This window comes from Mauremys mutica, unplaced genomic scaffold (genome assembly GCF_020497125.1).
Source record: "Mauremys mutica isolate MM-2020 ecotype Southern unplaced genomic scaffold, ASM2049712v1 Super-Scaffold_100329, whole genome shotgun sequence".
In the NCBI taxonomy this organism is placed as follows: domain Eukaryota; kingdom Metazoa; phylum Chordata; order Testudines; family Geoemydidae; genus Mauremys; species Mauremys mutica.
In genome coordinates this window covers 49,662-67,307 of record NW_025423315.1, presented here as the reverse complement: position 1 = coordinate 67,307, position 17,646 = coordinate 49,662, and the positions used below count along the sequence as shown (strand labels likewise).

Below are 17,646 nucleotides of genomic sequence, written 5' to 3'. Positions count from 1 at the left end.
TAGTCTATGAACACCGTCGAGATCTGAGGGGATTTTATATTACTGCTAAATAACTAGAGGGAAAAGCAGGACTGTTGGACTGGATTTTATATTACAGTCCAATACATATACAGAAAGTGATGGCTCCCCCCACCCTCACAGGCAGCAGGGAGCCCTGTGAGGAGCTGCTTTAAGAGGGCAAAGGGGGGGGGGGAGCTGGCAGGTCCCTGGAGGAGGGAAGGGGGCAGCAGGGGGGGATGGGCAGGTGGCTGTGGTGGTAGTTGGGGGCAGTAACTGGGACTGGGAAACCGGGGTCCAGGCAGCCTCCACGGGGGACACGTGCCCCTCCCGCCCCCGCCCTGGCAGAGAACCGGCATCTCACCCCCCCCCCGCCAGGGGCAGCCACGTGCTGGGGACGGACCCAGGGCAACAATTTCTCCCCCCCCCGGACAAGGACAAATCGCTGCAGGTAAAACGGGGGGGAACCCCCCATCGGAGAGATTTTAAATGGACATTGGAGACTCATGGAGAGACCGGGGGGGGGGGGAACAGGGGGGCCGAGAGAGCGGATCACGGGGGGGGGGGCGAATCTCCCCGGATGTTACAGCCCGAGCGAGACCCCGAGAGAGAAACGGGGCAGAACCGGAGAGACTCTGTACCGGGGGCGAGAGGCGCCAACAGGGACAGGAGCCAATTAACCCCCCGCCCCCCCCCGGGGGATTTCCGGGCTGCCCAGAGACAGTTCAACCTCCTCCCCCGCAACTCCGGCTTCTCCTCCCACACCCCAGGGGCCGGGGCGGATCCTGCTGCGGCTCCCGGGGCCGAGGCGGCTCCGAGGCTTCTCCCAGGTTCCCCGGGGCAGAGTCACGTGCCCGCCCCCCCCCCCCCGGGGTCTCTCACTCACCGGCTCACACGGAGGCGGCAGCAGCAGCTTTGTTCTCCCGCCCCCAGCGGGGCTCGCATGGAGCATGCGCAGTTCCAGCTGCTGACCCCTCCCTCACCTGGGCTGGGGAGGGCGGACGCGCCCCCGGGGCAGGCTGGGAGATGTAGTTCCGGACTCTCCCTGGAGCGGAAGTGACGTCAGCGAGGGAGCCGGAACGGGAGTGCGGACGCGCGCGGGGCGCTGCGGTTCTGCCTGGCTCGTGCGGGGCCGTTGGAGCCTCTCCCGGGCCGGAGAAGGTTTGTGCCGTTGGGGCTCTGGGCATGCGCAGATCGCGGCGGGAGAGACCTTCATTAACCCCCTCCCCCCCGTGTCCGGCCCCTCCGTGGGAAAGGGGCGGGGGGGAGGAGCCGGTGACCCCCGAGGAGCGGGGAGAGAAAGGGGGGGGCTGAGATCCCCTCGGATTTACCGCTGCCCCCCCCGTGGGGACCTCCCGCCCCCCCCGCCCTGCCCCCTTTCTGCCTAGAGAGCCACGAGCAGCCCCCAGGGTGACCCCCCCTCCCCCAACCCCTGAGAAGTTCCCTGCCCCCCCCCGATTGTGCCCCATTTTCTCTCCCCTTCGCCCGTGTCCAGCTCTCCCTGTGGCTGGGGGGGCTCTGGGGGTGTCTGGGCCCCTGGCCAGGGACTCTGGGGACTGGGGGCCAGGGAAGATCTGGCAGGACCCTGGCTGGGGCTCTGGGGGTGTCTGGGGCCCCGGCTGTGGGGTCTGGGCACTGGGGGGTGTAGAAGGGCCTTAATGAAGAGAAAAGATTGGGTATTAAAGCAGAGAAAGGCATAACAAGCCCCAATGGCTGGACGGTGAAAAGAGACAAATTCATATTACATCTAAGGCACAAATATTCAACAGCGAAGATGATTCACCACAGGAACAAGCTACCAAGGAAAGTGGTGGATTCTCCATCTCCTGATGTCATTTGATGAAGACTAGATGCCTTTCTGGAATGTGTTTGCCCCAAAAGTAGCTATTGTGTCATACAGGAGGCCTGTGATATGCAGGGGGTCAGATTAGATGCTCTAATGGTCTCTTCTGGCCATAAAGTTCGACTAATTTCTGAAAAACTGAGTGTAGCATTGGGAGCAGCGTCTGATGTTTTACTGTCTAGCCGGCTTGCTGCCTAGAACGAACGCTCCTTGAGTGGGGTGACCCACAGGGAGTAGCTCAAACCCCCAAAGTGCCTGGCCAGGGGCAGGATATTAGCACAGGAAGGGAGGGGTGTGGCACTGACATCACAAAGGCTTTTTGCAGGCCCTCAGACTATTGGTCAAAGGTGGTGGGGAGGTGGTGACCTCACAGAGAGATGCTGACATCAGCCAGGCAGGACAGGGGCGAGGGGCCAGGGAAACCTCAGAGACCCCTGTGGCTTTGCTTCAGCAAGTCTCCTTCTCCAGGTCTCTCTTTGAGGACTGAGGGAGTATTCGGGTTCACGTACGTGAGCGCCAGGAGGAACCTCTTTCAAGTTTTCTCCTTCCCTTTTAGGGAGTTTACTAGAGACCAGCCGTCCCTGTTTAGAAGGTAAGAGCCTCCTTGAGGTTTGAAACCTGTTCAGTCTGATCCATCTGGTGATGAAATCTAAGCATGGAAAACACGAGCTTAAGGAGGCAGAATTTTATTCCGCACCAGGGATTTTGTCCCCTAGAATTACTGGAGACATTAGGGTTTATCCTTTGTGTTTCACCTTTTCCTCCATCCCTTCCTCCTTTCTCTTCTCTTGCTTCTTTTGTTCTTTCACCTGTTTCCCTCCCAACACCAAGAGCGGGGTGTGTGTATGTGTTGCGGGGGAGTGTTTGGCAGCTCCCACTGTGGGAGGTCCACCAAAAATGTGGGGCTGAAATAGTGCTCGGGCAGTGATCCCCACCAGTGACCTGAACCATCCTTTGGGCTCCCTGCTGAGAACCCTCAGCTTCCCGTCCTCAGTCTCTACCCTGATTGGCTGAGCAGGGGGTTATTGACAGGGAGGAGACTCAGGTCCTTGTTGTTCTCTTTTAAGACCAAGGAAATAAGTCATAACCAGTCATATGTTTGAATTTTGCTGCTTCTCTGCATTAATGGTCTCTGAGCAGGTCATGATTCTCTCTAACATTGCAGTTCTCCTCAAATACTTGCTGAATAATTACTGTGCACTATTGTTGGTCTGGAGCTCATCCGAGAGCACTTTATTCAGGTCATTCAATGTCTGAAATTCAAAATCCGATGGTTAGTTTGAAAATCAGGGCTCTTGGGTCCTATTCCCAACTCTGCCACTGACTGGCCGTGTGACCTAAGACAAGTCAATTCTCCTTTCTCAGCCTTAGCTTCTCCCTCTTTCACGTAGGAATAATAATGATCCGCTCCTACCTACCTCAACACACTCACTGTCTCTCCCCACACACAAACAGTCTCTATCCTGCCACGCACACGGCAGTTGAAAAGCAGCTGGCAATCTAGTAGGATGCCCATGGAATGATGGGATAGAGAAACCTGCATCATGTGATGCTGTACCAGCCCGTGAGGCATTGCAAACCCTTCCCAAAGCACCCTGCGGCCAGTTGCACAGTGGGATAGCTACCCACAGTGCACTGCTCTCTGTGGCCATCCGAGAACTGCTAGCATGGATGTGTTCTGGTGACACAAGAGGCATAGGGTGGACATTCAATAGCTGTTTAATTAAAACACTTTAACTAAAGCAGCAATGTCAGGGGGTTGGTGGCTCCTTTCTTTCCTCACCCTGGAGTAAATTCAGCTTTTTATTCCATCCCTGATGTTTCATGGAATAACAGACGACTGAACGTGGACAGAGTGGGTTTCAGGAGAGGGGGAGAGGTTCAAGCAGTGGCCAGGGAAGGTCTCGGGGGAGGGGGCAGGGAGGTGTGGGTTGTGGGCAGGGTGGGTTGCAGGGATGGGTCAGGGAGGTGTGGGTGGACCTTGTGGTAGGGGGTGGAGAGGCATGAGCAGCAGGCAGAAAGGCCTTGGGGAGTTCACCACCCTTGGTGCAGGATTTGACTTGTTCCTGGAGTGAATGTAGCACTGTGGAGTGTCAGGCACAGGCTGCATGACCCCCTCCATTTATCCTTGGTGCAGATACAGCCCCGGCAGCGCTAGTGCAACCTCCCCTCCACCATCATCTGCACAGCCCACCTGTCAGGGCAGGAGGGGAATGTTGCTCCATGGATCCTGGTTCTCAGATGGGGCTGCCCTGGGATGGGGGTGTGTGGTTGCATCCATTAGGTCACCAGACTGAGCCTTCTAATATCCTTGGTGATTGTTCTCAAGATCCAGGACTTTGTGCTCAAACAAACAAACAAACATCTCCCAGGTTGAAAATAAGGCCATTTCCTTGCAATATAGAGGAAAAAAGTAGATTTTCACCGCAGATGGGACTTGAACCCACAATCTCTGGCTTCAAAAGCCAATGCCTTATCCATTAGGCCACTGGGGCTCTGATATACAACTGCTGAAAAGATGGAAATTCCCTCTCATAAATGCACATTCCTCGCATTTGCTCCATTTAATTGCCTTACAGGAACGTCTGCATCCCCTGACAACGAGGCAACTGGGCAGGTCCCTGACTGAGCTGAGCACCACCTTTCTGCCAGCCATCGTTAGAGAAGAACCCCACCCTGGAGTCACCCCTCCCTCCTTCAGCACCTCCACGGCTGTGGCTCTGAGCGGCAGTAGGATGATTAGGGGGCGAATCTGGGGCTGGAACGGGAGTATGGTCAGCCTGTAAGGAGTAACCAGGTGGGGCAGACCCAGCGGGAGGCTGTGGGCTGCTGGTCAAAGCTGCACAGTGACCTGACACCCAGGGTTATAGGGCAGACATAGAGACCCCCTTACTGGCCTCTGTGAACCCCAAACCCTTGTTACTAAGGGCATTTAGGAGTCTTTGTCACTTAAAGCTTCTGGGAGCTCCCCAGGAGGCTGTGGGCACCAGCTGCCTCCTGCCTCACAGGTTAGACTCTTGGTGCTGTGCCAGCCGCCCCCTCGCTTGAAGGCCCAGTGGAAGAAGAAGGAGGCCCAGAGGTAGCAGAAAGGGGGTTTGATTGATCGACCTCTGTGTTATGGGCACAGGACGCTTCCACTGTGTCCCTCTGCTGGCTTTTCTTCAGCAGCACCTAGCGGCCCTGGCTCCAGGCTAGTTCCTTGCGAGCTCTGGCACTGGCAGGAAGCGCTGCAGGGTGCTGGGCAGCGGCCCTGGCAAACCAGCTGCTGGTAGGTGTCTCTGTGGTATCATGGGTCAGTGAGTACAGCTGTTAATGGAAAGGAGGGGGGTTTATGCTCCCCCAGGGATGCCACTGAAGGCTCCTCGTGGGCTCCTCGAGGTCTGATGGAAGCCGTGATGTCCCCCTTTTGCCGCCTCGAAGGCTCCCTCCTGGACACAGTGGGGTCACCTGCTGCCTACAAGAGTGTGGGGGCCGCGCTGCAAAAGCCCATCTGCCAGCAGCCACGCTGGAGGCTCAGGCTTAATCCTCAAGGCCGAGCGCAAAACCTTCAGCTGGGAACATTTCGCTCCCTTCCCACCTCTGCCCAAGCGGCAAGGGAGAAGCGGAGGAGACACGCCGGCTCAAAGACGCCTCCCTCCCACTTCCCTGTACGCTGTGCAAAGCTCTTGGCCTGCCTCATGCCTCGTCAGGAAAGCGCGGCCATGCGGCCCAAGCCTGAGTCACGTCCGCGGCCTGGCCCGCCCCGCCCCGGCTGACGGCGCGTAGAGCCACGCGAGTCAATGGCAGGTCGAGTCGGGAGCCTCGGCTCTTTCCCCTGACAGCCACACACACAGCGCTGCCTAGCGCCCCCAGAGCCTCCCTCGTGTTCTCCCGCAGCAGCCGCCTGCTGGTGTGGGTGGGAAAAGGGGACCAGGAAGCACTGCAGCCTCATTCCGGGACAGGAGGCCCTCGCCACGCCCAGGCCTGCCTCTTGCCTTCAGCCCAGGCAGCCAGAGGTGCCGGGGAGCTCCCTGGCAGGCCGCCGCTTCGCCTCAGCCACCTCTTGCCTCATGGCCTAGGCTCTTGGTGCTCTGCTGGTCACTGCCTCGCTGGAAGGCCCTAAGGGAAAAGAAACAAGCGCACGCATAGCAGACAAAGTGATGTTTACTGGGGTTAGTTTCCAAGCAAGCAGATTCCAAAGCCCTTCACACCAGTCGGGCTTATCTCTATACACCGACAGAGTCTGTTCCCCAGTGTCCCCCTTCCCAGCTCTGACACCGCAGAGCCTTGCCTGTGTCCCTGTTCCCCGTTCCCCATTCCTGTCCCCCCCCCCGTTAGCAAGATTCCAATTTCTCCTTCCACTTCCTGTTTGACCCCAGTTTATACAGTAATATTCTCAGCTAGACCTTAACCAATCATTTTACTGAAATGTGACTAACCAATCATAACAGAATTCTCTAACCAATTATATCCCACTCCCCTAATTAACTTACACCCAGCAAAATTAATTTGGTGGCAGACAGAAACAATTAGAGAACCAGACAGATTGACAATAAAAAAGTCAGAAAGATAAACCCTACAGAAATGAGGGTTTCCCAACCACAGAGAAGGGATTTCTTGCCAGACCGGATGCTCTCTTAAGATCTGTTTCTTTATCTGGTGGCGATGGGTCAGGATCATCTTCCTAACAGCCCAACCCCACCTTAGTTCAGTGTGATGGGTTTGGGAGGTGAGGATGGGACCGTTCGCTTCCCAGCTTATGGCTGCCCCTGCTGCTTAGCCAAAGGCCTTCGCCTACGAACAAGGCTCAGACTCTCCGAGGGAGAGAAGGCCCAGACACAGGCAGACTGGGATTTTGGGTCTTTGTTTTATACCCCTGTCACTAGCTAAGTGATAAAAATACACCTGAGTTCTTAAAGTCTAGGCCTTTGCAGGCAGCCTGAATATCTCTAGGCCTCCCTATTCCAAAAAACAGGAAATGAAATTAAAACATTCCCAGGGTTTTCCCTGTGCACCTGGCTAGTGCATTGGAGTTGAAAGTGCTGCCCAGAGTGGTCACATTGGAGCACTCTCAGATAACTCCCGGAGGCCAATACCGTCGAATTGCACAATGCTGTGGCTGCACTACCCCAAATTCAGTGGCTGCTCAGTAGGCCACCCAGCCTGCCTGCCTTGTTTGTGGGGCACAGGGGGCACAGCAAAAAATGGCAGTATCACTGCAGAAGAGCGATCGCCCCCTGCCCTCAGTAAGGGTTGCCTCACAGCCGCTGACTCCAGGAGCAGGCAGGAGCTAGCCAAGGAAACATGCCACTGCTCTGCCCTGTTACATTAGCACTTCAGGGAGCATGGCACAATGGAAGGCAGAACGTGGGGGTGGGGAGGCAGGTGACCCCATGTGCCCCCCCAGCTTCACCCCTGGTTGGGGATCCGCAGGGCTGTGTGTTTAATTTTAGGCGCCCCTGGTAAAGATAGGCTGAGAACCACTACAAGAGAGGTCTGTGAAGCCAGGAATGAACGGGCTAAAGTGAGGAGCGAAGTGTTATTCACCCTTTCCCACCATGCAGTAAAGGTGGGGGGAGGGGGAGCCGCCTGATGAAATTCACATGCGGAACTCCTTGCCATGGTATGTTGTGAGGGCGAAAGGTAGAACTGGCTTCCACCGAGAATGAGAGACGTTAATAGAGACTAGGTCCCTTGAGAGTTATTAGTGAAGTTGGTCAGTGATGCAATCCCACGCTTGAGGGAAGCCCTAAATCTCTGACTACACAGAGACCAGGAGTGGAAGATGAGGGTGGATCACTTCAGCTTGTCCTGTTCTGTGCACTCCACCAGAAGCTCTTGTAATGCCCAATGTCAGAGACGGGACACTGGGCTAGATGGACCATTGGTCTGACCCACTCTGGCCTTACAGGAAATCATGGGGGTGAAAGAATGAATTGCTAATGAGCTCTGCTGCATAAGGTCATCTAGAATAACCGGACAGGCCAGTATGAATAACCTTTTTGTACCATTCAATATTAACACAGAAAATATGGGGACTAGTTATTCTAATTCCTTCCTTTGGAAATGAAATGATGCATGAAGAAAAAAAATGAAACTCAAAACGATATCGGTAAGTTATTTTCAACATTATGCAAGCCTTGCCTCAGCAACTCACTCATACCGACAACACATGAAACCAAACAGCTAGGTGAATAAAGATCACAAAATAGCCCCCTCCTGGAAAAACCTCATGCTAACACATCAAGCTCTAAAGATAATATAAATGCTATTTCTCTCAAAGCTCTGTTGGCCTATGGGGCTTTTTTTGTTTTCTAAGCAATTTAAGCTTCAGCCATCTAAAGAAGTTCAAGAAAAAAAATCCAACCACCAGGACCTTGTCTAGCTCAGGGTCCAGCTCAACCTCCTCCCTGCACCACTGGCCCTTCCCTTCCGCCACCAGGTTGACCCAGGCACTAGGGCAGGAACAGGGTGAGGCAGCAAGTCAAGTTGAGCAAGGCAGGCCAAAGCGAGTCTTGTCTTCATGGGCCGCTCACAATGACGTCCTTTTTGTGTGCAACTGCTGCAAAAACATCCCAGGCAGAGAAGCAACCAGCCAAAGAAATGCCATGCAGCTGTGTGAGCCTGACGATCTAAAGGTTCCTGGTTCAAACCTGGGCTTTGGCAGGCCCTTTCATCCCTCTTTGTGCCAGGCTGGCTTTTTTCCTGGGAGCAGTAGCAGAGCCTTTAGCTGATATGAGCCCCTGCTCCCAAGCCAGACAACAGACTGTGGGCTTCTGCCCCTAATTGGCCCACCTGACCTTTAACAATGAGGGCTGGGATCTGTCTTTCCCATATGACTTATTGGTTGACCAAATATGGCAGGAATAAAGTGAGGCAGTGGGAATAGTGCCAGAGGGGGTGATGGGCAGGGACTGGGGATGAAAGCTCCTCTGTACAGCTGAGTGAGGACAGTACCAGGGAAGGGACATCTGTGAAAGTGGCCATGTGGAAGGCAGAAGGGATCTGGGGGCCCAGGAGGAGGCACTTGATGTTCAGTTCCTTGGAGCAGCTGGACATAGACATGGTGGGCATTCAGGAAATGCACATTAATGACTTCAGGGTACATTGATGGGCAGACGGTGATTGGAGAAAGGGCCTGTCTTTCTGGTCCTCCAGGCCAGGGAAGAATGATGGGGTTGGAGTCTTGTTCTTCACATCCGTGGTGCGAGTACAGAAGGTGGTGGAGCTCTGACTAGGTACCTAATTACTGGTGGACTTTGTGCTCCATGGCACTGGTTACTCTATATTATTGTTTATCGTCCCCAGTTAAGGTGTGAAAGAAAAGATCAATGGAAGGAACTGGCTCCCTTCCTCTGGACTGCACGGTGTTTGGGGGATTTAAATTGTTCCAACTGGCCTGAGGACCACTGGTCCTGTTTCCCCAACCATCAGAGGAAACTTTTTTATGATGAGCACTAGCTGGCGCAGGTCTGTAGCAAGGTCGGCTTAGAGGACTTGTTTCTCTGTAGTGGAACCAGTGGAGGGCGGGCAGTAACCTCCTATTCCTCTGATCCAAGCTCACACCAGCCACAGAGGGGATACACCTTTCTGCGGGGATAGGCCAGGAGTCACATTGACTGGATTTCTGTGAAGGAGAGCACGTCGACAGCCCAGTGCAGGGTGTGCCAATGGACAGTTTGGATCCCGCAGTTCTCACCATGTGCTCAATGTGGGCAAATCCCTGACCCAGGGCAGAGGATATTGGAAGCTGAACATCCAGAGCTTGCAAGATAAAGGAGCAGGGAGGCAAAGCCTGGCGGTGTTGGCAGAACAGGAAAGCATCAGAGGGTCCTATGGCAACCAGGGGGATTGGTGGGAGTCAGTGAGGGAGGAGTTGGCGGCTCTGTTCTGGCAGTTGGGCAAACACCGCAACATTAAAGAAACCAACGGTGCCACGTCCTGCAATGTTGCCTGTGGGATTTCCACAAGAGCATCCAGGCTGGGGAGCTAGTCAGCCTGTGACTGTGTGACTGTATGACTGGATCAAACGAGTTCTAGGAGATGAGGCTGCAGTTGGCTGATTTGAGCGGGAGCACCAAGTGAAGGGAGGGGCGGCCTCCCCTAACATTTTTGCAGCCTGCAGGGAATGGAGACAAAGCAGGGGGATGAGGTGACTCAGGGCAGGACCCATGGATCTGATAGTGCAGGACCACAGTCGATGGAGGAGAGAGAGTCCTGCGAGAGGAAGCCGCTGGTGGGAAGCAATAAGTGCAGAGTGCAAACCAGCCAGCTGAGAGTCACAGGGGTCCAGAAAAGTGACTAGCAGCAGGTACCATGGTGTAATTAGCAGCACTCAGGACTCTGAATCCTGTAATCGGAGTTCAAATCTCAGTGGGACCTCCTGGAAATACATTGCTTTGTTGCAAAGCCCTGGAGCTCAATGTCCTTGACTACCATTTGTCTGGGTGAACTACAGTGAGGTTTCTTTCCCCTCCTGCTGGGTGACCAGGGCTTTAGGCCTATTCCCCTAAATCAGGCCCCACATCTAAGAGGGCCCCGCACCCAGTGAGAATCCCTTCCCTGGCTAGAGGTGCCTTTTTAATTTTTACTCACCTGGCAGCACTTCGGGTCTTCGGCGGCAGGTTCTTTGCTTCCTCTGGGTCTTCAACGGCACTTCGGCGGTGGGCCCTTCAGTGCTGCTGAAGACCTGGAGCAAGTGAAGGACCCACTACCGAAGTGCCGCCGAAGACTCGGAGCACCGCCCGGTGAGTACAAGCCCCACGTGGTTTTTTTACATGTGTTTTTTTTTTAAGTCATCCCTCCCGGGGCCCCGTTGAAACTGTTCAAACCCTAAAGTCGGCCCTGTGGGTGACTGAGGCCGGGGCCAGCTCCAGGCACCAGCACAGCAAGCTGGTGCTTGGGGCAGACCAACGGAGAGGGGCGGCACATCCGGTTCTTCAGCGGCAATTCGGCAGCAAGTCCCTCAGTCCCTCTCAGAGGGAAGGACCTGCTGCTGAATCACGGTTGAAGAATGAAGTGGTGGTGGTAGAGCTGCCGCCAAAGTGCCGCTGACTGCAGCTTTTTTTTTTTCCTCCACTTGGGGCAGCAAAAAAGCTGGCCCTGACTGATGCCCACTGGAGATAGGTCTTTGGTCCAGCTTGTTCAGTGGACTGGCCACTGTAGGTTGGGGGTCCCAGAACGTAACAGTCTGGCTAGAGATTCCTGCAGGTTGACCGGATGGTTGTTTCTCGCTGCTTCACCTGATGTCCACAACTTTGGTCCCTGCAGCTGCCACACTCTTCCTCTTGCCCACGTGGCATTTAAAGGAAGGAGGGCCAGGGCCAGGCTTCATAGTCAGGGCTAGGCAGGAGGGAGGAAAAGTCCTAGGCTGGAGCCCAGCACCTCTCCTCCTCTGGGCACCTAGAGCAGAGGCAGCTGGTGCTGACAGCTCCAAGGGAAGGTTTAAAAGCCACAGAGCAACCGAGGGCAGGGCAAGAGGAGGGGAGAACCTTGGCTATGTGAGGCCAGCAGACAGCCACAGAGACACCCGGCGAGCCTGCTCCCTGCAACGCCAAACACTCACTGAAAGTCACCCACAGGCCAGCTGCTGACGCTTTGTGGCCAACATCAGAAGACGATAAGAAAGCAGGGCCAGCCCGCCTGGTGGGGCCTCTGACCATTTGTACTCCAGGTGCTCACTTTGGCAGTGGGGCAGGAGATTTTTTCCCCCAAGAGGCTTTGACTAGCTCCCCTGCCTGGATGCTCTTTTCCTCAGCTGGCGAGAAGCAGAGACACACCCAGGCTCGCAAGGTGCTACGTAGCAAACCCCTCAAGCACAGGGACAGGCGCACATTTGGAAGAGGGAAACTGCTCTACACACTAGCCTGGACAGCCGCCCATTTTCTTTGGCAAGTCAAGAAGGGCAAAGGCGAGACTGGAAGCACCTGGGGCTCATGCCCCAGCCTTTGTGACGCCCAACCCCCAACTCCTTCCCGGTGCTCTAGCTGAAGCCAGAGCATTGGCCTGAGCGGCCAAGAAGAGGTTCCAGCCCTGAAGGGAGCAGGACGTTCAGCACAAAGTTAAAACTGGACAAACACAACCGCAAAGGGACTCGAGCCCTCAATTGCCTAAGCAGAGGTCAGACACCTTATCCGTTAGGCCACACAGTTATAATGGAATAAGCCTCTCCAAGCCCTTCTTTGGAAAAGGCAGACACTGTGTTTCTTGGGTCATCTACTGAGGGGAGCCGAGACTCTCTGGCAGGGCCGGCTCCAGACCCCAGCGCGGCAAGCACGCGCGTGGGGCGGCCCTTTCCCGGGGGGGCGGCAGGCTGCACCGGCAGACCTGCCGCAGTCATGCCTGCGGGAGGTCCACCGGAGCCCCGGGATGACCGGACCTGCCGCAGGCATGACTGCGGAGGGGGCACTCGTCCCGTGGCTCCAGTGGACATGACTGCGGACGGTTCGCTGGTCGCGCGGCTCAGCTGGACCTCCCGCAGGCATACCTGCGGCAGCTCAAGCAGAGCCGCCGGACCTGCGAACCGTCCACAGCCGCGGGAGGTCCAGCCGAGCCGCGCGACCAGCGGACCCTCCGCAGTCATGCCCGCAGGAGGTCCGCTGCTCCCAGGGCTCCGGGGCACCTCCCATGCATGACTGCTTGGGGCGGCCAAATAGGTAGAGCCGCCCCTGCTCTCTGGGCACAAGAAGTCGAGTTCGCAGCGAGACGTGAGACTTAATTCTCTTGAGCCAGGTGCAGGACTTTGGCAGGGAGGCTCAGGCATGGGGGAATGGGGTGCAGCGGACAGGCCGGCTGTCTAGGTGGGGAGATTTAGTCTCACTGAGGAGGAGAAGGAGGAATCCTGCTGATAGGCAGTGGCTGTGGAAAAAAAGTGGGATGTCCAGGCTGCTCAGGTCTTCTTCTTCCAGCTCCTCATCTGGCTGGCCTGCTCCACTGGCTTGGACAAGTCCTGTGCATGTACAGCAAATAGCCCAAGAGCCATTTCTGCCCGACCTGTGCTGGGGGGGTGAGCTTCTGTCTTCCCTGTCCCATCCGCGCTAGAGCAGACCACTAGATTAAGACAGACAGTCAACAACTATTAAGGCTAAGATTATATAAAGGGGGTCACAGAATTTGTGACTTTCAGAGATCTCAGTGACATTTTCCACCTCAGCCCTGGGGCAGCAAGACTGGAGCTGTCGGCTGGTGGGAGCCCCACAGCTATCAGGCAGGAGGCGGCGCCCAGTAGTTTCCCCAGGAATTGAAATTAGGGGGGTGTTTGAATTTACAGGGGGTGGTGTCAGGGCCAATGAGATATATAAAAGAGATGTGAATAAAGTAAATGTTTTGTTAGGATAATGCAAATTTAACATAAGGATAATGCAAGTTACACATAACAGGTCTAGATTTCTAAAAATATATATAATTTAAAACAATGTATTTAATTTAAATTGACTTTTGAAAAGTAAGCCATCATGGGATAAGAGGGATGTCCTCTCATGGATCAGTAACTGGTTAAAATCTTGGAAACAAAGGGTAGGAATAAATTATCAGTTTTCAGAATGGAGAGAGATGGTATCCCAGAGGGGTCAGTACTGGGACCATTACTGTTCAACATACTCATAAATGATCTGGAAAAATGGGTTAACAGTGAGGTGACAAAATTTGCAGATGATACAAAACTGTTCAAGATAGTTAGTTAAGTCCCAGGCAGACTGCGAAGAGTTACAAAGGGATCTCACAAAACTGGGTGATTGGGCAACAAAATGGCAGCTGAAATTCAATGTTGATAAATGGCTTCATCGGATGCATAGAATGGAACATATAGTGAGGATATATGTATATGCACACACACATACACACAGAGAACATGAAAAGGTGGGAGTTGCCCAACCAACTCTAAGAGGCTAATTAATTAAGATGAGCTATTCTCAGCAGGAGAAAAAAAACTTTTGTAGTGATAATCAAGATGACCCATTTAAGATAGTTTGACAAGAAGGTGTGAGGATACTTAACATGGGGAAATAGATTCAATGTGTGTAATGGCTCAGCCATTTCCAGTCTCTATTTAAGCCTAAATTGATTGTATCTAGTTTGCATATTAATTCAAGTTCAGCAGTTTCTCATTGGAGTCTGTTTTTGAAGCTTTCTGTTGCAAAATTGCCACCTTTAAATCTGTTACTGAACGGCCAGAGATTGAAGTGTTCTCCTACTGGTGTTTGAATGTTATAATTCTTGACGTCTGCTTTGCATCCCATTTATTCTTTTGCACAGAGACTGTCTGGTTTGGCCAATGTACATGGAAGAGGGGCATTGCTGGCACATAATGGCATATATCACATTGGTAGATGTGGAGGTGAACGAGCCCCTGATGGCATGGCTGATGCGATTAGGTCGTATTATGGTGTCACTTGAATAGATATGTGGACAGAGTTGGCATCGGGCTTTGTTGCAAGGATAGATTCCTGGGTTAGTGTTGTTCTGTGGTTGCTGGTGAGGATTTGCTTCAGGTTTGGGGGTTGTCTGTAAGCAAGGACTGGCCTGTCTCCCAAGATCTGGGAGAGTGAGGGATCATCTTTCAGGATAGGTTGTAGATCTTTGATGATTCGCTAGAGAGGTTTTAATTGGGGGATGAACGTAAAGGCCAGTGGTGTTCTGTTATTTTCTATGTTGGGCCTGTCTTGTAGAAGGTGACTTCTGGGTACTCTTCTGGCTCTGTCAACCTGTTTTTTCACTTCAGCAGGTGGGTATTATAGTTTTAAGAATGCTTGATAGAGATGTTGTAGGTGTTTATCTCTGTCTGAGGGATTGGAGCAAATACGGTTGTATCTTAGAGCTTGGCTATAGACAATGGATCATGTGGTGTGTCCTGGATGGAAGCTGGAGGCATGTAGGTAAGTCTAGTGGTCAGTGGGTTTCTGGTATAGGGTTGTGTTTATGTGACCATCGCTTATTAGCACAGTACTGTCAAGGAAATGGACCATTGAGTGACCTGATCTAGGCTGAGGTTGATGGTGGGATGAAAATTGTTAAAATCATGGTGGAATTCCTCAAGGGCTTCTTTTCCATGAGTCCAGATGATGAAGATGTCTTCAGTGTAGTGCAAGTACAGTAGGGGCATTAGGAGACGAGAGCTAAGGAAGCGTTGTTTTAAGTCAGCCATAAAAATGTTGGCATACTGTGGGGCCATGTGGGTACCCATAGCAGTGCCGCTGACTTGAAGATATATATTGTCCCGGAATGTGAAATGGTTGTGGGTGAGGACAAAGTCGCGAAGTTCAGCCACCAGGTTTGGCATGTAACTAGTTCACAAAACTAGGGGGGGGGGGGTGTTGGGAAATCACTGCTCATGCCCCTGGCCAGCCTATTTCCCTTTGCCACTCTGAAACGTGCCCCCATGTGCAGGCCCCGAAGCTGGGCCTGGGGACGGAAGGCCAGGGAGAGGCTTTGGCTAGGGCGAGCGTGTCCTTGCGAGGTAATTGTCTCTCTGGAGGTGAAAGTCATCAGTGCGGGGTGCGAAGGGAAGTGGCCATAGAAGGAGAATGCAAGGCATGTGGTGGGCAGGCCAGGGATTTCTTTGTGCCCCCTTCAAAAGGAGTCACCCTCCTTGTCGGGGAATCGAACCCCGGTCTCCCGCGTGACAGGCGGGGATACTCACCACTATACTAACAAGGAAAGGGGCACATTGAGCACCCCTAGCTCCCACAGATCAGCTATGGTCAGCGTACACCTACACCATCGCTGTTGTACTCAAAGTACCATACAGGATCTTTTCAGGGGGATTAAGGCAAAACGTCACATTTATTAGTAATACAGGTATCAATTAATACTCTATGAGATGCATATGATATATATATCAGTGTCATGCATTCACACACACAGACACAAACACACTCCGTCTTGCTGTTGTTACCAACTGGTTGCTCCCCTTAACTGCACTGGCCAGGTGAGTTAGATGGGGGGGGGGGGGGTGGAGCCGGGTTTCTGCCGATCCGGATCGATGCTCCGATGGTGACAAGACGAGACCTGGGGTCCTTCTGCAAGACACCTCACATTTATAGCAGCTTCCCTCTCATGCAAATCTAGACCAGATTCAAAATCTGGGTCTGTGTCCGTTGGTCTTTGTGCTGCTTTTCTCTGGGTGTTGTCCCAATGCTGCTCAAAAGAGGGTGTTTTCTAAAGAAGGTGCTTGCTTCTAATCCCTGAGGCCGTCAATATGTCTGCTCTTCTTTGTTGGGCCCACTTGACAAGTTGTATTGTCCTTTGCCCTGGCTTCCATTCCCTCTGCAACTGTTGTAGCTGTCTGGAGGTGGGTGTCTTCCAAGCCTCACTCATTCACACCTCATTCAGTCAATAGGGCAATTGATTACAGAGTGGGGGGGGGGAGATCTTATTCTACTTCTAGCAAAAAGGGCACATGTTTCTTTTACTTTAACTATACTATCCTTAGGGGCTATAACATTTGATACAAAGTTTTGTACCAATTTTCTATATAGGGATCTAATACAAAGTTGTATGAAAATAGAGAGGCACAATGCCAAATAAAATAGAGAGGCACAATGCCAAGTCATATGAAATACAAAATAACATCATGCAAGATGCAATGTTATAAAGATACTTAATATAGAAAGATACTTAATACAAAATAACACAATGCAACGTCATAAAGATTTATAGAGATAGTTAATACAGAGATTTCTCTACATTGTCCCCCTTTTGACCTCTCAAGAACAATTCTTGAGTGGTCACCATTTAAAATCTCTGTTTATGCACCCAAATACAGGGTTCTCTTCGGAGTAAGTGGGGGAAGTTCACAGTTTCTGGATCTGGACCATTCATAATGAGAAAGGTTACATTTCCAACAGGAATAGTCTTATTTATCCAGATCATTATTGTTCTTGTTTCTGTTGGCTCTGGTTTAAAAGGGGGGGGATGGTTTGAGTTCCAGGGAGGCCAGGTTTACAGGAGGGGTTGGAGCCCCACCTAGAGTCCCCTGGGGCTGACACAGCATAGGTGCATCCATAATCACCAGGAGTCATGTTTACCCAGACTTGGACCGATATGAGTGTGAAGATCCCCTGCAGCATGTTGTTGGTCACTGGTATTTCCTGTGGCGTGTCCCAACTGGTCCAGTTATACCACTGAATTCCCCATTGTGGGTCTGGTTGTTGTTCTGTTTCCAGTGCGTGAATTATCATCAAAGATACTGGAATCCAAATGCTCCATGCCTTGAGCGCCATCTGCTGGTTTGGGTTTGTTAGTGATGTTGGAATCTGTAGCTTAAGAAAACAATTTTAGTTGCGAGATATGAGCCCATTTTAGCTTGCCCTCTTTATCTATCCGGTACACCAAAGGGCTGAGCCGGTCCACAATAGAATATGGACCTGTCCATTTAGATTCCAAATTGTGCTCCCTTCTACCCAATTTTAAATACATAACCAGATCTCCGGGCTCCCAGAGCTGGGAGTTACCAGCTTTTTGCTTATGGAGTCTGTCATTCATTTTATCAATGGCCTCATTAATCCGGTATTGCAAGGTTAATTTGTCCTCCTGTAATTGTTTGAGCCACTGAAAATAATCATGTTGTGGTGTTACCACATCTATTTCCCCTGATCCTAAACCCATCTGTGTGGGATCAATCATCAGTTTCATCGGCTGTCCAAATAAAATTTGAAATGGCTGGATTTCTGTTTTTAGCCCGTTGCTACTGTGGATGGCAGCCAGAATTAGAGGCAGCTTTTCTGGCCAATTCTTCCCAGTATTACTTACCACCTTCCTTAGGGCTTCTTTAATAGTGCGATTCATGCGCTCTACTTGCCCTGATGATTGAGGGCGATAGGGGATGTGAA

General features: G+C 52.6%; 2 non-coding genes across 2 annotated transcripts; both read right to left on the bottom strand.

Moving 5' to 3' along the window:
• Nucleotides 1–4,262: 4,262 nt before the first annotated feature.
• On the bottom strand, nucleotides 4,263–4,335 carry TRNAQ-UUG. Its single transcript has one exon. It is a non-coding gene; the product is annotated as a tRNA-Gln (tRNA).
• An 11,065-nt stretch (nucleotides 4,336–15,400) lies between these two features.
• Nucleotides 15,401–15,472, bottom strand: TRNAD-GUC. The gene has a single exon. It is a non-coding gene; the product is annotated as a tRNA-Asp (tRNA).
• Between the last annotated feature and the right edge of the window lie 2,174 nt (nucleotides 15,473–17,646).